This window comes from Schistocerca piceifrons, chromosome 9 (genome assembly GCF_021461385.2).
Source record: "Schistocerca piceifrons isolate TAMUIC-IGC-003096 chromosome 9, iqSchPice1.1, whole genome shotgun sequence".
Classification (NCBI taxonomy): domain Eukaryota; kingdom Metazoa; phylum Arthropoda; class Insecta; order Orthoptera; family Acrididae; genus Schistocerca; species Schistocerca piceifrons.
This window is the reverse complement of record NC_060146.1, coordinates 56,748,740-56,769,022: the sequence shown is the minus strand read 5'-3', so window position 1 is coordinate 56,769,022 and position 20,283 is coordinate 56,748,740. Positions and strand designations below refer to the sequence as shown.

Genomic DNA, 20,283 nt, shown 5'->3' with positions numbered 1-20,283 from the left:
AAGAGGGTTTTCAAAGAGAATGGATATTCTACACGGCAAATTAGCAAGGCACTTGCAATTAAGCCAAAGAAACAGGGAGTGGAGAAAGAAGAGAGCACGCCATCTTTAGCTTTTCTTCCCCTTGTTGGCAACATTTTCTTCAAAATTGCATGAATCCTCCACGATTTCGAAGTGAAAGCGATATTCCGTCCACCATCGAAGATGTCCGACCTGCTGGGATCAGTGAAAGACGATCTGGTATTGCGGAAGGCGGGAATTTATAAAATACCTTGTCAGTGTGGCGTGTCATACACAGGACAAACATTGCGAACAGTAGAAGAACGCTGCACTGAACATCAGCGCCGTACTCGCCTTTTGCAACCCAGCAAGTCTGCAGTTACTGAGCACTGCATTTCCACTGGACAGTCAATGGAGTACGACAAGACAACAATTTTGGTCACAGCAACATCATATTGGGACTCCGTCATAAAAGAATCAGTGGAAATTCGCACGACAGACAATCTTATGGACCGTGACAATGGCTACCAGCTAGATAATGCGTGGAACCCCGCCATCTCTAAGATCTGCTCCAGACGAAGAAGTCAGAGTACTCCGATGGCCGCGGCAATTGACAACGCCGAAGACAGCTGAGTTCTGCAGTTCCACCAGCGAGGGCGCTGCTGGCGGGCAGTGTGGTTCGTCTCTCCATATGATTTTGACGCATGCGCGGAATACTCGCTGCACGCTATATATATTACGGAACGGAGGGCGTCTTCGTCAGTCTTCGATGGCTCACCTGAGGATGGCTGGCAGTTGTCCTGTCGAAATATCGTGGATGGAAGCCCGAAATCTTAAAATAGTTGACGGCTCTATTTGTGTAAATTAACAGCGGCTGGTCGTTGATTTCGTCTTTGCAAGAATCAACTTTTATATACAATCACGGTATCAAGTTTTTAGTTTCCGACAAAATAGCATGAATATTGTTTACGTTGCACACAATTCCTATCAACTGAAATAAGCGTAATAACTTAGCACCCTGCGTAAGTACCAGGTGAGGGGTACGCCATATTAGCATGGCAGGGAGAAGATTCTTGCGGGACAACACTCGTGTGCAGGAGGGAGGAAAGACAGACGGGCCCCCACCACGAAGTGACTCACCAACAACCACGGCGCCTGCCCAGCTCTCGTACTCACCTGCAACAAAAGAAACAGAGGCCGTCAGTACACAACGAATACACTCACACATCTCACTGAATATATCATCGTAAATGTTCCGCCAGACAGAGAGGAATTTTTTTTTTTTTTTCTTCATCATAGCCATTTCTCAGCGTTTGATTTCATACTTGAACTAACAACAATTATAACACGTGCAATGACGACTGTGAAGTATGGAGAATGGCTGGTTACATGTACAACAGGGCCTTATGAACCTAATCCTGCCATGGTAATAAATCAACAAATAATTAGTAGGAAATAAAATATAAATATTTCCATTTCAAATGTAACAACACGAAAACTAAATGAACCTTGAAATTTAAGAGGTTCAACCAGGGATTAGTATAGCATTTCGTGCCCCAGTTTAGTGGAGTGTTCTGCACTTTCATCTTTCATAATCGAAAGCTTCTCTTCTCGGAAGTTTGGCATTTCTGCATGGTGATGAGCAGTGGGATAACACATTTAACACTTTCGCTGCGGCATCGGTGCAGGCGCCCAACTCTCCAGTGCGGCCCGGTAACGCTCTGAAAGAGCAGGTGCCGCTCGGAGCCGACGCTCCTAAGACACCTGAGTTACAGGCCGACGTCAAGACCTTGTAAGGTCTGTAGGATCATGCCCTATACTGACTTAATGATGACGCCTGCACTTAGATGTTTCCATTTACAGATCCTAGATCCCTCTTTTGTATTTTCGCTCAGCAATATGTTGACTGCGTTATCGTTCGTTTCGTCACCTACAAGTTGCAAAAAATCGTCTTTTACCAATAATCTGAAGAAATCCATAGGAGAATTGCCAGCAGGGTGAATTTGGAGAGCTTCTTCCTTCGTAAATGGGTAATACTGCATATTATGTCGTTCTTTATGCCAGGACTCACCTGGATTATGTCCGTGTGACAGGTCGGGCTCTTTTCCGTCGTCGATTTCCACACAATCGTCGTGATTCGTATCGTCAGATTCGGAACTGTCACGAAACAGATTCGAAAGCTGTGCTTCCACGCTATCATCACTCTGCAATTCTTCTGCAGCCTCTAAACGACAATCTCCGTGGTGTGCCTCGTCCTCACTACACAGAAAATCACTGTCGTCTAGTACACTAAGTAACTATTCCTCTGTCAATTTGACACTTTTTCTGCTCCTTTTCACATTGGAAAGTCCAGGTGTTGGTTCACTATCCACCATTACCAACAATATACGTTCGATAACTGACCACACAAAAGTTTACACGCTTTGATGCTAGCTTAGACGCTGCAACTAGACAGAGTAATCCGACAGTGAGCGCGGACGCTTACAAGCGTCAGCCGCACTGGCTCGTGGCTTGTCGTGACGCTTATAAGAGTCAGCCGCAGCGAAAGTGTTAAATGCATATAAGAGGTTTTCTGCTTATTTTGAAGTTCCTTTACGAAAATGCGAGAGTTAGTCACAGTAGATGATAATATGCAGGTACTGGATACTTCACAGTTCCAGCTTGTGTAAGATATATGCGAGATTAGTACATGTGAAAATAACGTTATTTGAATATATATATATATATATATATATATATATATATATATATAATGAAAAATAATCACTAATAAGAAGTCATTTCATAAAAGAAATGTAATGTGTATCGAATATAAAAATTTCATATTTATACCAAATAAAGCGTAAGATTTCTAAAAACTTCTGTAAAGTAATGAATCATTTCTATCTCATTATTTAATAATAAAAGGTATTGGGTTCATTGTTCGATTCAAATCTCTTTATGGCTGGGCGCTGTGGCCGTTTGGCCTACTTTTATCTCACAGTCTTGGTCACAGTGTTTGTTACAGTTGAGTTGGTCGTGACTAATAAGTAATACCTTTCAAAATAATGTATGATTAACAACTTGCATACTCTAGAACCATCGACGTACTTTTTGAATATAATTGGTAATTTGCATGTTCAATTTAGGATAATTACTGCCCAAAAATGCATGCGGTGCAACTTCTATTTCGAAACTGCAGGGATAATGACGTACCTTGCAACAGGTACTAGTTTTGGATCTTGTGTTAGTACAAGAGTCATTCAAAAAATCGGAATTTAAGGGATCCACATATTGTGAGAATGGAATACAACACTTATTTATTTTTCAACGTAATGCGCGTCAAGTTCTGTGCACTTATGCCGGCGCTGGACAAGCTTCTCAATTCCACGTGCAAAAAATTCCTGGGAGGCGCGTGCGTAGCCAGTTATGCGCCGCTGCCTGGACTTAAATCATCAGCAAACTTTGAGCTACTAAGAGCTTACTTACTTTCCGTGTCCGGAACTACACTTCAGACTTCCACAAATCAGCAGCCAATATGGCCTTGTCATTTGCCTCCCGTAAGTCATTCATTATGCAGGGCTGGTCTAAATATGGACAGATAAGCAGGTGTTGAGCATCCTGGACAGAACCACACAGACAGAGAGTGTTCTGATTCTCTTTTAGGAAACCCCATTGCTGCAGGTTTCTCTTGCGCTTTGGTACTTCTACCCTCATACGGTTTAGGGTTCTCTGTGTATGGTAGGTCTCCACCAGGCGCCAGTTGTTCTTTTACATCCTTATGGGGGTTTCTCAGGTCGATTTCCCACCTTTTCAAACGATTCTCGGCAGCCGACCCTTCCAGGGCTCGGGTACGTGACAGGAAACTCTTCCTCGAACAAAGCCGTCGGTCAGCAGGCTGGTGTCCATATAAAGGGCGACGCATGTCCTCTTCTTGCTTGGTTTCTTCGGTTTCGGCAGCGACGTCACGTCGTATGTTGTGCGGTGCGATCGCCATGATTAAGTACATCTTGTGCACTGGGGTTGGCCTCAAGCATAAGGTAACAATCCGTGCCATTTCATTCACCGCGACATCAACTTTTCTCGCCTGTGTTGATGCACACCAAGAGCTTATTTCAGGGGGTTAAAAAGGTGATAATCCGTAGGTACCAGATCGGGAAATAGGGGGGAATGGGGCAAGCAGACGAACTTCAGGTGTACCTGCACACACACCCACGCGCCTTTCTTTCATTTCTGATGTCAAAATGTTTTCGAACCCACCTCGCACTCACTTTCTTGAATACCAGTACGTTATAACCAACATGTTGGGCGGATCGGACACTCATGTTCATGGTTGCTGCAATATCACTCACCGTAATAGCCGCTTTCCCGTATCAGCTCATCACTTCTCTCAACGTTCTTCTCCGTAACTGCACAGAAAGAGCGTCCCAGGCGTGGCTAATCTCCCACACTTGTTGCACCCTGTTTAAACTTACCTGCCCACTCGTACACTTGTATCCGACTCCGACAACTTCACCATATTGCACTGCCGTCCGACAGCGAATCTCAGTTGATTTCAACCGTTCCGCTAACCGACATCTAGTGACACTCCGCTGCTCCACGTTGCTGCCTACCAGGAGGGTCGCTGCTGTCTTGTTTCACTGAATGCCAGCATCCCGCTCAGAAGGCAACCGTGGTAGCCCCGTCTGATAAACAGTTGCACAACACCACCAAAAAATAACAAAAATCCACAAACTTGGTCCAAGTCTTGTATTTTTCATTCCACTTTTCCGGTCATTTACTAGATGGACGTTGTGTTTTGTATCTGAGTGTTGTATTCTATCCTCAACAGGCAGTCCTCACAACACTATTCTACACGACGCTGGAAGGATGAATAACATTCCCGATTACACACATCAAAAAAAGTTTTGCATCACCTCGGTACCGAGAATTCCGCAACGTGTACAGGAAACTGGAATACAAATCAACATAAACATCATTTCCGCCCTTTTTATTGCTCATGAAAACCACACATTGCATGTTGTACCACCATACAGTGAGACCTTCAGAAGTGGTGGTCCAGATTGCTGTATACAGTGGTACTTCTAAACCCCATTAGTACGTCCTCTTGTATTGATGCATGCCTGTATTCGTCGTGGTATACTATCCAAAAGTTCATCAACGCACTGTTGGTCCAGATCGTCCCATTCTTCAACGGCGACCCGATCCGTCAGACTGGTTGGTGGGTCACATAGTCCATAAACAGCCCGTTTCATTCTATCCCAGACATGCTCGATAGGGTTCATATGTGGAGAACATGCTGGCCACTCTACTCGAGCAACGCCGTTACCATAAAAGAAGTCATTCACAAAATGCGCACGATGGGGGCGCGAACTGTCGCCCATGAAGACGAATGCCTCGCCAGTATGCTGCCGATACGGTTGTACTATCGGTCGGAGGATCATTCACGTATCGTACAGCCGTTACGGCGCCTTCCATGACAACCAGCGCCGTACGTCGGTCCCACATAATGCCACTCCAAAACAGCAGCGAACAACCACCCTGCTGCACTCGAGTTCAGCCTGACTGGGGTGCCTCCAAACAGGTCTCCGATGATTGTCTGGTTGAAAGCATATGCGACACTCATCGGTGAATAGAACGTGATGCCAATCCAGAGCGGTCCATTCGGCATGTTGTTGGGCCCATCTGTACCGCGCTACATGGTATCGTGGTTGCGAAGATGGACCTCGCCATGGACGTAGTGAAGTTGCGCATCACGTAGCCTACTGCACACAGTTTGAGTCGTAACACGACTGTGGCTGCATGAAAAGCATCATTCAACATGGTGGCGTTGCCGTCAGGGTTCCTCCGAGCCGTAACCCGTAGGTAGCGGTCATCCACTGCAGTAGTAGCCCTTGGGCGGCCTGAGCGAGGAATGTCATCGAAAGTTCCTGTCTCTCTTTATCTCCTCCATGTCCGAACAATATCGTTTTGGTTCAATCCGAGACGCCTGAACACTTCCCTTGTTGAGAGCCCTTCCTGGCACAAAGTAACAACGCGGACGCTATCGAACCGCGGTATTGACCGTCTAGGAATGGTTGAACTACAGACAACACGAGCCGTGTACCTCCTTCCTGGTGGAATGCCTGGAACTGATCGGCTGTCGGATCCCCTACGTCTAATAGGCGCTCCTCGTGTATGGTTGTTTACATATTTGGGCGGGTTTAGTGACATCTTTGAACAGTCAAAGGGGCTGTGTCTGTGATACAATGTCCACAGTCGACGTCTGTCTTCAGAAGTTCTGCGAACCGGGGTGATGAAAAACGTTTTTTAATGTGTGTAATACCGGAGTAATTTACAAAGTTATGTTGGAAGGTGCTGATTGCGACGTTGATATATTTCGCTAGGAGAGGCTGCACGACAATGAGATTCACATCACTTACTCTTCACTATTCTTAATTTTATGAATTGAGTATAGTCACAATTTACTGAACATTTATATGGTATAGTCAAAGTTCAATCACCATCTCGAAAACATAGTCTTCCGTAGTTAATGCGTTGCTCTTTTGTAGCTACATCTTCACTTCATCAGCGAGGTGCAGTATTTTGTTTTGGCCCCTGTATCAGTCGACCACAGTATTATTTCACCTGGCAGTTTGCGCGCTCCTATCGGTTTATCGCGAGCCAGTGCGTAATCAGGGTAGATTGTATATGCACAACAGACCTGGAAACAATGGGAGTGCGTTGTGTTTTCCTTACTCACCAGTTGTTAACAGCCATGTCACCGCGTGCTTCCGATAACGGTCAAGTGCAATAGCATCGTGATTGAGTAGTGCGGACGTGCTACGGAACTGTGGCGTAAACAAACAAACAGGTAACTCCGAAACTCACTGTTTCGAGGTAGTGACTGAAAATTGAAGACTACCTCTCGTACATATACAGGATCAAAATAGACAGCAGTATTGTTATGATCAAGTAGTGCGCCTCCGCTGCGGGAAAAGCTGAGCACAGTTTCCTCCCTACGTTCTGTGAACCCGTCCACCTGCTCCATTTCGGCCAGCTCTTCATCAGTAAATCTATCCACCAGTTTGTATCGCTGTTAACGTACAACGCTGCTGCAAAAATCAGAGACAGAGACAGAAATGAGAAGTTCAAATTGCGTGCCTATGGAGTATCGCTTCAGCTGCGCGACTGACATTTCCTCTCAGAAAAGACACAGTATGTAGCAATCGACGGATCACCGACTAAAACGCAAGTCATATTCAGTATTGCCCAGGGAAGCGTTATACGTCCTCTGCTCTTACTTTAGTTAAAACAACTGTTGTGATCGCAGTAACATTTCTTTATTATAACCGGTTTCGGCTTATGTTAGAGCCATCCTCAGATTGTTTGGGCCATGCAAGGGTAGGGATAGAAAAGCCACAAACAGTACTAGTACCTAGCCCGCCCGGCTAGCCGCGCGCTCTAACGCGCTGCTTCCCGAGCGGGAAGGCGTGCCGGTCCCCGGCACGAATCCGCCCGGCGGACTTGTGTCGAGGTCCGGCGTGCCGGCCAGCCTGTGGATGGTTTTTAAGGCGGTTTTCCATCTGCCTCGGCGAATGCGGGCTGGTTCCCCTTATTCCGCCTCAGTTACACGATGTCGGCGATTGCAGCGCGAACACTGTCTCCATGTACGCGTACACCATCATTACTCTATCACGCAAACATTTGGGGTTACACTCGTCTGGTATGAGAGGTTCCCGGGGAGGTCCACTGAGGGCCGAGCCGCACAATAGCCCTGGGTTCGGTGTGGGGCGAGTGGACTGCTGCGGCCTGTTGTTGGGTTGTGAACCACTGAGGGCTACGGCGGGACGAAGCCTCTCCGTCGATTCTCGGTCCCCGCTGTAACACACAACACGCACACTGCTACCTACGGCGTTAACAGAAAATAGATAAGTGGCTGGTGTTGGCGGCTCCTCGGCTTTTCACGTGTTACCATGGTAGTATACCGTGGCAGATGGCTGTGCAGACACGCATTGCGTAGTATGCAATTCTCGTGCCGACAATGGATCACGTCATCAACAGCCAATGGCAAACGCTTCACAAGAATTGAGATGTGCTGCTGTGCGAAATTTGCAAAGCAAGTTCTCGCAGACCAAGTATAAGCATATAAGAAGTTAAAACATCATAACCTGCCAGGCCAGTAATCATTTATGTCAGAACAAAATAAACTAACTTGCAGAACGAGAAAGGAGCAGTGTCGCTACTCTTAGTTAGTTTGCAGGTGATACCACCATTTACCGTCTACTTAAGTCACCAGAAGGTCAAACCAAATGCAAAAGGACTTACACACGATATCTGAATGGTGCGAAAGGTGGTCTCCATAATGAAAAATGTGACGCCATCCACAAGAGTACAAAAATAAATCCGTTACATTTCAATTACACGATAAATCACACAAATTTAAAGGCTGTCAATTCGACTAAATATGCCTAGGAATTGCAATTACGAGCATCTTAAATTGGAAAGAACACACAGAAAATGTTGTGGGGAAGACGAACCGAAGACTGCGTTTTATTGCCACAACAGTTAGAAGCTGCAACATATTTACTATTGACACTGCTTACACTACCCTTGTCCATCCTCTTCTTCAATACTGTTGCGTGGTGTGGGATCCTTACCGGATAGCATTAACAGAGTACATCGAGAAAGTTCAAAGAAGAGCAGCACGTTTTGTATTATCGTGAAACAGGAGACAGAATGCAATAGATATAATAAGCGAGTCGGGATGGCAATCTTCAAAACAAAGGCGTTTTTCGTTGCCATATGATCTATCCTCTAAATTTCATCTACCACCCTCAGAGTGCGAAAATACTTCATCGTCCCCGAAGTTCATACGAAGAAGTAATCATTACTATTAAATAAGAGAAATCAGAGCTCGTACAGAAAGTCAGAGCGTATATGGGTAGAAAAATATCGTGACGGCGGTTCGAAGAACACACTGCCAGGCACTTAAGTGTGCATTGTACAGTATTCATGTAGATGTAGATGAGTAGTGGATGCAAGCTCGGGGACGAACAGTGGCGTGGGTATTACAGTTGTCAAGCGTAAGCACCGTGAGAGAAAAAACAAGTTTGTTTCCAAACAAGACACACAGCACCGTTCTGCACGTATTTTCAGAGCAACAAAAACACAAACATAAATAGGGGGGGGGGGGTGAGAAATCGCACGAAACGTTTAACGAGAAACATGAGAACACTAGGCCCTTACAGCAAAATACTCAGCAAATAACACAGAGAAAGTTCCGAAATTTTGCAGGTTAAGTTCTGGTTCAGCCTGCATCGACTTATGGTTTTTCTTATAGTTGACTGACAAATCCTCTATCACTATAGAATGACTAGCTGCCAGACCAAGCCTTGCCCGCATATCCATTTTGCCAAACTTCTATTAGAAAAAAGAACAAAAACAACCTGTGTATCGAAAAAGAATTCATTTCCATGTATTCGCGAAAACATTTTGAAATTATGAAACAGCCGTACAAAGAACACGAGCCCCCAACTGCTTCCGTGTCTACAACGCGATTTTGTAAACGTCTCTATGCCAAAGCCTCTTCATTGCTCTATAGTCTGCTACTGCTTTCGCCTTCAGCCGTGTGCGCTTCACAGTTGAAGGCTGTCAAATGCGTTGTCAGGTGTCAGGGGCTTCCTTATGTTGACTCGACCGTCGGAGTATCTTAGAACTAAAGAATAAATAAAACTTTCTGGCAGATTAAAACTGTGTGCCGGACCGAGACTCGAACTCGGGACCTTTGCCTTTCGCGGGCAAGTGCTCTCGCAGCAGAGCTTCTGTGAAGTTTGGAAAGGAGGAGACGAGGTACTGGCAGAAGTAAAGCTCTGAGGACGGGGCGTGAGACGCGCTTGGGTAGCTCAGACGGTAGAGCACTTGCCCGCAGTTTTAATCTGCCATAAAGTTTCATATCAGCGCACACTCCGCTGCAGAGTGAAAATCTCATTCTGTAAAGAATAAATGTTTTAAAACTTCATGCATGACGCGAAATTTTTTCACGCACCTTAGTGTTTATGAGGCCTATCTATTGAAATATGTGTCGTCCAACGATCTCTTTGCGTAGGTACATTCAGCGGATACAGGAGATAGGGAAAACAATGTGAACACCTGAACTTACTTTGGAATGGTGTATTTGTAGTGTTGGCTGAAGAGTCAACACCGTATTACGAGAGGAGGCCGAAATGCACGCGTTTCAGCTCTCGCAGGCTGGCGTGAGGAGGGAAGAACTATATTGACGTGAGGTCTGGAACATGACAAGGAATTAGAATTCAGAAAGCGGACGTAATTAGTTTGATACTTAACTTTAATCCATTAATGATGAACGTCGCTCTTGACGGTACATGATTCACAATATTGTCTGTTCAGAATACATTCAGTAACTCAATATGGCGCCTTGCTGGGTCGTAGCAAATGACGTAGCTGAAGGCTATGCTAAACTGTCGTCTCTGCAAATGAGAGCGTATGTAGGCAGTGAACCATCGCTAGCAAAGTCGGCTGTACAACTGGGGCGAGTGCTAGGGAGTCTCTCTAGACTAGACCTGCCGTGTGGCGGCGCTCGGTCTGCAATCACTGATAGTGGCGACACGCGGGTCCGACGTATACTAACGGACCGCGGCCGATTTAAAGGCTACCACCTAGCAAGTGTGGTGTCTGGCGGTGACACCACAGTATTAATGAAGGTTTGGACCCTCACTTGCCCGTAAGTGGAATGCTATGCCAGTCTTCGCCCAGAACCTCTTCTAATAGCTGTAGTGACGAGAGAGGCGGAAATCTGCTCTGGAGTTCAAATGGCTCCAATGGAACTTAACTTCTGAGGTCGTCAGTCCCCTAGAACTTAGAACTACTTAAACCTAACTAACATAAGGACATCACACACATCCATGCCCGAGGCAGGATTCGATCCTGCGACCGCAGCAGTCGCGCGATTCCAGACTGTAGCGCCTAGAACCGCTCGGCCACAAGGGCTGGCTGCTCTGGAGTCTGCGCTCCAATACCGCCCCCAAGGGCTTGATAATGTTCATGTCCGGGGACTGTGTTGGCCAGGGAAGACGCTGGAGTTCAGTTGCATGCTCCTCATATCACGAATGTACTGTCCTGGCTGTGTGAATGGGTGCATTATCGTCCCGAAATATGGCATCATTTTTGAGACAACATTTGAATCATGGGGTACACCCGATCACCAAAAATCGTTGGCTGTAACACGGCCTTTGAGAGTAATGATGCGACCAGCAGAAAACCATGATACGGCTGCCCACACCATCACACTTCCATCTCCATGTTTAACCTTGGAATCAAGCAGACAGGATTGTAGGTTTCTTTTGGCGTTCTCCAGACGTAAACCTGGCCCGACGTTGGAAATTACGAAACATTGAGTCGTCGGGTCATATCACATGTTTCCTCCTATTAGCCGTCCAGGATTTATGCTCCTTACACTATGTTTTACTACTCTTTGCGTTGGTTGTCGTCACTAATGGTTTCGGTATAGCAGCCCCGGCTTTATGGAGATCTCGGAGGACAGATAGGTAGGGGGTCTCGAAGATGACTGTCGAGCTCTACAGTCACTTTAGACGCCATAGTTTTGTGTTGTTTTGACACAATCCGTGTTAGCGTACAACGATCTCTGTCATTTGGTTTTGATTTGCGCCCACTATTACGTTTACACGTTGATGTCTTGCATGTTTTGTCTAGGCTGTCATGACTGTTGAAACAGTTGCTCTTGAAACATTCAATAAGTTGCTAATCGGGCTCCCACAGTCTGTTAGGCCTTTCATTGCACGTTCGAACAACCATACCACAACAAAGGTCAAAAATTAATTATGATTAGTGTTGCTCACGCTGCTAAATACTGCATTTTCGGGCAACAACAAAGTTATATTATGTGGCAGGTGTCATTAGAGCAGAGTTAATGAAGTCATTTCTTGAAATAATGGATAAACTAGGCACTCATCTTTTCGTGTTTCCCACGCTGGTCTCGTTGTGAACTCATGGTTCAATCGTCGAAAATCTAGGTAGTGATGATTCCAAGCTCGAATGCAAAGAGGCCTAGGTGTTATTCTGCGATATTCAAAAGTTTTATAGATGTGTTTCATAAGCTATTCTTGAATATTAAACTTTTGGAAGTTAGGACAATGGCGGTGTAAAAAAGTAATCAGCACTCCGAATTTAAGTTACACTTCTTTTTTATTACTTTTGTTGCAATATCACGTAACTCGTTCCAAAACATCACTTCACAATATAAAACATACTTGAAAATATCTTCCTCACTGTTACAGTTCGCATTTCATAAACTGACTACAATTTGCGTCTTTTTAACATGACGACCAAAGCTTGAGTCTCTAATAACCGCTTACGCGCCCAAAAATCAGAGTTACAAGTACGTCAGAGATCATAGTGACAAAAGAAAGAATACACATCAGAATAATATTATTGCAATATATACATATCGATGTATCGAAGTACCTCTACATTAATGAAATCAAATCTGAATGTTGTCTCAGAAATATGTTTACTACTTTACAGACACACAGTAGAATATTGCTGGTATCGAGAGATTGAGGTGAGGTGCCGTAATGGTTACGTAATTCAAGTACCACTACAACGTCGACCTCGGCCTCGTGAGTGCAAGTACGAAGCGTGCACTACTCGTGAACAGGCTGCACTGGCGCCTATTCCGTCCTAAACACGCACAGTCCAGCGCGACACGTGCCTTACCTGTTTTGGTGACATTACTACCACTGCTCACATTACTTTGCGTATTCCCTGTATGTTAATACCATCTTCAAGATATGTTGCCAATAGAGTCAGTAATAAAGAAGTAACAAATTTAAACGTCGTGCATGATGCGGCAGTTCTTTACGGATTGCATTGTTTATGGCGATCTACGATAGGTACGTGGTGTTTACCCACAAACTGATTGTTGCCTGACAGTAAGGAGAATGTGTACCAGTGACCAAGTTTGGTTGAAATCGGCCCACTTGTTTAGGAGGAGATGAAAACACACACACACACACACACACACACACATATATATATATATATATATATATATATATATATATACACACTACTGCATACGTCCGATCTCTTTCATGGCTAGCCTTCTACTCCTCCTAGAATACTCTAAGTCTTCTCTACCAGCTGAGAAAGGCGCGCGAAGAATATTGCTTTACCATTGGTCAGTTTACTCAACAGCCAATAGCAAAACTCACTTTCCAGCGTCAGTCTGCGCTTTTCATCAATAACCAATCGCAAAATAGTAAACCTAACGACTGCACTTTTTACCGACGTAATTATCTGATATGCTGAAGTTTTGCTTATGCATAAAGGTATTTACTATTGTTATTTATACCTGAATTACCTTTCCCTTTACCATAAACTTACTTTACAAAACTATTCTAGGCCGGCCGGTGTGGCCGTGCGGTTTTAAGCGCATCAGTTTGGAACCGCGTGACCGCTAAGGCCGCAAGTTCGAATCCTGCTTCGGGCATGGATGTGTGTGATGTCCTTAGGTTAGTTAGGTTTAAGTAGTTCTAAGTTCTAGGGGACTGATGACCTCAGCAGTTAAGTCCCACAGTGCTCAGAGCCATTTGAACCATTTTTTGAACTATTCTACAAAAATCCCCTTCGTCCATATTCATACTTCTTCGAAATGTTCCCACACTAAATCCCACTACATAACTCGTTAAACAATTGTCTTCATATTAACCTTAAACCACACTCACGCATCATTCATACTGCTAAAACACATTTATACCACTTTACACACACACACAAAAAGACATAATAACACTTCATGAAAATACTAGAACAGTTTATGAAAAACATTCAATTACTTTAGTGCACTCTAGTGGGCACAATCGAAACTAAAATCACAGTCCCCCTATCCAATACTGTCCTCTATCGGCTGATACATAAACTACGTGCGCGTCCAGTCTGGTGTCACCATCTGTCACTCTCCAGCTCTGAGACACATCTCCCACTTAACCGCCTCCAAGGCAGCATCATTATACGGCGCTACGCCTCAATGCCTCCAGACAAATTTGCTGGCGTGTGGCTGCTTACATCACGTAAGTTACATGGAAGTGATGGTATTGACTGGCTTAACGTCGTTCTCTGAATTTCATTCGTGGCCCCCAAACAAAATACGCCACGCCGGTGAAGTCCTGTGGCCGTAGATAGTTAATGCCGGGCCGCCGGTACAGTATACGGTGGGGTGCAGCGGCGCGCGCCGCCGCCAAGAACAGTTCGGCCGTTTTGCGACCCGCGGCTGGGAGCGCCCCTTGTAAAGAATTCACGGGGGACGCGGCCGTAAAAGCACCACTCCGCCCTGCCGCCGCCGCTGCTGCTGCTGCTGCTCTCTCCTCTCGTCTCCACTCCCATCTCACGTGTCTGCGACAACTGAGCTCGCATCGGCTTCACCGTCTCAGAAACCCAGCTCATGCGTCGCTGAAACTACTCGAAATAACAAATTATACCTCCAGGAATGCGTGAGTTTTATAAAAGTGCATATATATATATATATACATATATATATATATATATATATATATGTGTGTGTGTGTGTGTGTGTGTGTGTGTGTGTGTGTGTATGTGTGTCAGAAAAGGGTACGGCCAAACTTTCAGGAAACATTCCTCACACACAAAGAAAGAAAATATGTGGACATGTGTCCGGAAACGCTTACTTTCCATGTTTGAGCTCATTTTATTACTTCACTTCAAAGCACATTAATCATGGAATGGAAACACACAGCAACAGAACGTACCAGCGAGACTTCAAACACTTTGTTACAGTAAATGTTCAAAATGTCCTCCGTTAGCGAGGATACATGCATCCACCCTCCGTCGCATGGAATCCCTGATGCGCTGATGCAGCCCTGGAGAATGGCGTATTGTATCACAGCCGCCCACAATACGAGCACGAAGAGTCTCTGGTACCGGGATTTCGTAGACAAGAGCTTTCAAATGCCCCCATAAATGAAAGTCAAGAGGGTTGAGGTCAGGAGAGCGTGGAGGCCATGGAATTGGTCCGCCTCTACCAATCCATCGATCACCGAATCTGTTGTTGAGAAGTGTACGAACACTTCCACTGAAATGTGCAGGAGCTCCATCGTGCATGAACCACATGTTGTGTCGTACTTGTAAAGGCTCATGTTCTAGCAGCACAAGTAAAGTATCCCGTATGAAATCATGATAACGTGCTCTATTGAGCGTAGATGGAAGAACATGGGCCCAAATCAAGACATCACCAACAATGCCTGCGCAAACGTTCGCAGAAAATCTGTGTTGATGACGTGATTGCACAATTGCGTGCGGATTCTCGTCAGCCCACACATGTCGATTGTGAAAATTTACAATTTGATCACGTTGGAATGAAGCCTCATCCGTAAAGAGAACATTTGCACTGACACGTTGTTGGATGAACCACTCGCAGAAGTGTACCCGTGGAGGCCAATCAGCTGCTGATAGTGCCTGCACACGCTGTACATGGTACGGAAACAACTGGTTCTCCCGTAGCACTCTCCATACAGTGACGTGGTCAACGTTACCTCGTACAGCAGCAACTTCTCTGACGCTGACATTAGGGTTATCGTCAACTGCACGAACAATTGCCTCATCCATTGCAGGTGTTCTCGTCGTTCCAGGTCTTCCGCAGTCGCGAGTCATAGGCTGGAATGTTCCGTGCTCCCTAAGACGCCGATCAATTGCTTCGAACGTCTTCCTGTCGGGACACCTTCATTCTGGAAATCTGTCTCGATACAAACGTACCGCGCCACGGCTATTGCCCCGTGCTAATCCATACATCAAATGGGCATCTGCCAACTCCGCATTTGTAAACATTGCACTGACTGCAAAACCACGTTCGTGATGAACACTAACCTGTTGATGCTACGTACTGATGTGCTTGATGCTAGTACTGTAGAGCAATGAGTCGCATGTCAACAAAAGCACCAAAGTCAACATTACCTTCCTTCAATTGGGCCAACTGGCGGTGAATCGAGGAAGCACAGCACATACTGACGAAACTAGAATGAGCTCTAACATGGAAATTAAGCGTTTCCAGACACATGTTCACATAACGTCTTTTCTTTATTTGTGTGTGAGGAATGTTTCCTGAAAGTTTGGCCATACCTTTTTGTAACACCCTGCATAAGCAGACTGAAGCGATGAATGAAAATTTGTCCCAAGGCTGTTCGAGCTTAGCAGGAACACTAAGAGGTATGGGGCGTGTATGGCAATATGAGCTGAGTAGGAAGGCGGGAGAGGGTTGTCCGTGGAGCTGTGGCAAGGTGGCGTAACGGCTAGCGCATCTGCCAAGTGAACAGGAGACACAGGTTCGAATCCTGTCCTCGGTACAAATTTTCACTCGCTGCTCCAGTCTGCATATATACACATCACAGATGTCTGGGACTTGAACAGCTCTCTGGGACCATCTAGTTTCATTTAATTAAAGCACCTACGCTCGCGTTTCAGGCAGGATGCCCCGTTCCGTTCGATGCTCAGATGCTGTTCCAGTACAGCTGGACAGCCTCTGCAATGCTTTTCGACTTTAGGAGAAACACCGAGTGGGCTGAGGCCTGAATCGGAATTCGGGGAGAGGAAGGAGCCGTCCTGGGGTAGTCGTTCAGTTGTGCAAAGCCACTGTGCCAGGGTGGCGTAGTGGTTAGCGCATCTGCCTAGTGAGCTGGAGACCCGGGTTCGAATCCCGACCTTGGTGCAAATTGCCATTCATCGCTGTAGTCTGAATGCTGCTGTACGAGGCTTTGTCGGGAAAATACGTATAAAAGTTGAATAATAACTTTCTTTTACTATTATTCAGGTATTACAATATGGTCTCCTTCAAAGTACTCGCCCTGAGACGCGATACACTTCTGCCAACGCCGTTTCCGCTGTTGGTAACATTGCTCAAAGTCTTCAGTTGTGATGTTGTTCAGTTGCCGTGTCGTTTCCGCCTTGATGGCTTCCACATCTCCCAAGTGCCGCCCCCGAAGCAACATTTGGCATTTCCGGAACATGAGGAAGTCACACGGGGCTAAATCGGGTGACTAAGGCGCGTGGTCTGTCACGGTGATTGAGCTTCGGGCCAAAAACTCGCGCACAACGAGCGACGTGTGAGCGGGCGCAATGTCGTGATGAAGGATCCACCTGCCCCCTTTTGCCAACTCCGGTCGAATTCGCGCCACACAAGCTCCGAGACGTGTTAGAACTTCAACGTAAAAATTTCCGTTCACTCTCTGGCCGGGAGGGACAAATTCCTTGTGAACAATGCCCCTAGAATCAAAGAAAACATTCAACATTGTCTCCAGATTGGACCTTGATTTTCGCGACTTTTTTGTTCTCGGTTCTCCTGCTAGTTTCCATTCCTTGCTTTGAGATTTGTGCTCCACATCGAATTCGTAAAACCAGGACTCGTCTCCAGTGGTGACTCGGTTGAGAAAGTCCCCTCGTTCCTCTGCTTCCAACCAATCCTCACAGCTCTCAACCCTCTTTACTTTCTGTTCTGGCGTCAAGAGCTTCGGTACGATTTTCGCACACAATTTCTTCATTTCAGGTTTTTGTGTCAGGATTTCGTGAACGATTGTTTTGGGGATTGACAGCTCATCAGCAATCATTCTGACTGTCAATCTACGGTCTTTAAGAACACAAGCCCGAATTCGTTCTACATTTACATCGGAACTCGGTGTCGACGGACGTCCTGGCCAAGGGTCATCGTTCACTTCTTCTCGGCCATCCCGGAACCTTTTTAACCACTTGTTCACGGTTGGTCCCTTCAGAGAATTGTCTCCGTAAACCTGTTTTAAACACTCAAACATCTCACGGCCATTCTTGCCTAGCTTTGCAAGAAACTTTATGTTGACGCGCTGTTCCTCAATCAGAGAGAGCTCCAAACCGACGGCAGGTGAAAAAGGGTAACTGTCAACAAGCTGCCGCACACTCCCACCTTCAAACAGAGTGCTCTGACTCGAACTGGGCGTTGATGGGATTGATTACAGCAGTAGTAGTCCCACCTGGCGGTGACTGCAACTTTTAACATAAAGACATTATTCAACATTTATACGTATTTTCCCGACAAACCTCGTATTGTGTTCTGTAGGCGAACCAACACGTTACTAAGCAGATGGTCAAAATGTTCTCGCTCATCAGTACACACACTGTGTGTGTGTGTGTGTGTGTGTGTGTGTGTGTGTGCGTGTGTGTGTGCGTGTGTGTGTGCGTGTGTGTGTCTTTCTTGTTTGGGCTATTACGCGTGAGACGGTCTCCAGCGTCAACTGGAACTCAAGTCTGTAGAGCTCCGCCGGCAGTTCCTGACAGCGGAGAGGAGAGGGGGCAGCTGGTGAGGGGGCGCGGCGCCTTGTTTACCGCTGGACGGGACCAGGATTCCGCGCTGCCGCGCGCGACCCTGCTTTCTCCCGCGGCGGCGCTGTAAAAATGTCCCCTGACGTCACCAAGCACCTATCCGCCGCTGTTAGGCATGCGCGTCAGCCGTGATGCAACCGGCACCAGTGCGTATTGAGGATTCAATGCCGCAGCAATGTAACAGCCGAGACGACTTGCGTAACGGCAGCGTTAATATTCATGGCGGCAGTTACTGGCGGCGCACGCCAATGTACACTGCCAGCCATTAAAATTGCAACACCAGGAAGAATAGCAAATAATGAAAGTTTACTTCTTGTGCGCATACTTTACGCGGTCAGGCAGAGAGAACCGCGCGCAGCTACAGACTACTCCCCCACTTGGCTTTTACTACGAGGACGTCCTGGAAAGTAATGCCTCCAAATTTTTGACGTAAAAACTCTTACAACGCTGTTTACACAAAACAAACGTTATTAACTTTCTACATCTTCAGTCTTCATATCTACTCACACCTTTACTTCTACCAGTACCTCGTCTCCTATCTTTCAAACTTTACAGAAGCTCTCCTGTACTTGCCCGCGAAATGCAGAGGTCCCGAGTTCGAGCCTCGGTCCGCCACACAGTTTTAATCTGCCAGGAAGTTTCATATCAGCGCACACTCCGCTGCAGAGTGAAAATCTTATTCTGTATACTGGAATGTGATTCCTGAATTAGAAACGGGTTGTGCTTTCCTCACTTATACACTGAGGTGACACAGCTCATGGCGTACCTCGTAATATTATGTTGGGCCTCCTTTCGCCCGGCCTAGTGCAGCAACTCGGTATGACATGTACTCAACAAGTCCCCTGCAGATGTGATGAGTGATGCTGCCTCTGTAGCCGTCCGTAATTACGAAAGCCTCGCCTGTGCAGCATTCTGACCTCTCGAGTGTGTCCCACGAAAGATCTAGTGGATTTATGTACGGGGATCTGAGAGGCCAAACCATTCGTTCAAACTGTCCAGAATGTTCTTCAAACCAATCACGAACAATAGTCGCCCAATGACATGACGCATTGTCATCCACAGAAATTTCATTGCTGTTTTGGAACATGAAGTCCACGAATGGCTGCAAATGGTCTCGAAGTAGCCGAACATCCAGAGGATCCAGTCCATTCCAAGCAAACAAGGCCCACAACATTATGGGACCACCACCAGTTTGCACAGCGCCCTGGTGACAATCTGGATCTATGAGGACGTCAAATTAAAAACCTTTCAGCGCTTTACTACGCTACCTTCACGCCCCTGACCGTTGTGTAGGAAGTATCTCCGTAGGTTGTGATCAAAACAAGGGCCAGCAATACTGGTATTAGTAGATATTTGCTACAGTGATCACTTCAACCAAAGCACTATAAGAGGCTGCCAGAAATTTGGGCTAAACATAAACGAAGCCAAGACAGAGTACCTAGTTATGAAGCGTGGTCATTGTCATACTGTGATCATCTACAATCACTGCAGGTTGGGGAGCATTCCTACAAGAGAGTGCAAGAATTCAAATACCTAGGGGCACTTTTCACTGAGAACTCGTCATGTGAAACAGAGATCAATGCCAGAATACAAGCAGGAAACCGATCTTACCACACCCTAGCACAACTGCTTCGCTCCAGGTATCTCTCCAGACAGTTCAAGATTCGATTGTACAAAACCCAGATCCAGCCTGTTGTTCTATATGGCTGTGAGACATGGAGTATCCGGAAACAGGACTTCCATAAGCTCCTTGTTTTTGAGAGAAAAGTGCCTCGGGAGACCTTCGGTCCGGTTCCGGATGCAAATACAGAGGAATGGGGGATCAGATACAACCAAGAGCTTGAGGAACTATACCAGCAGCCCAACATAGCAGGAGCTGTCAAAGCCAAACGAATGCAACGGGCCGGCCACGTGGCCCGGATGGAGGAT

General features: G+C 46.1%; 1 protein-coding gene and 1 non-coding gene across 2 annotated transcripts in view; one reads left to right on the top strand and one right to left on the bottom strand.

Annotated features, from left to right (window-relative positions):
* The window catches only part of LOC124717051 (mitogen-activated protein kinase kinase kinase 10-like), a 721,769-nt gene that overhangs the window by 443,825 nt on the left and 257,661 nt on the right, over positions 1 to 20,283 (bottom strand). The window lies entirely within an intron of this gene.
* Trnat-agu lies at positions 16,643 to 16,714 on the top strand. The gene has a single exon. It is a non-coding gene; the product is annotated as a tRNA-Thr (tRNA).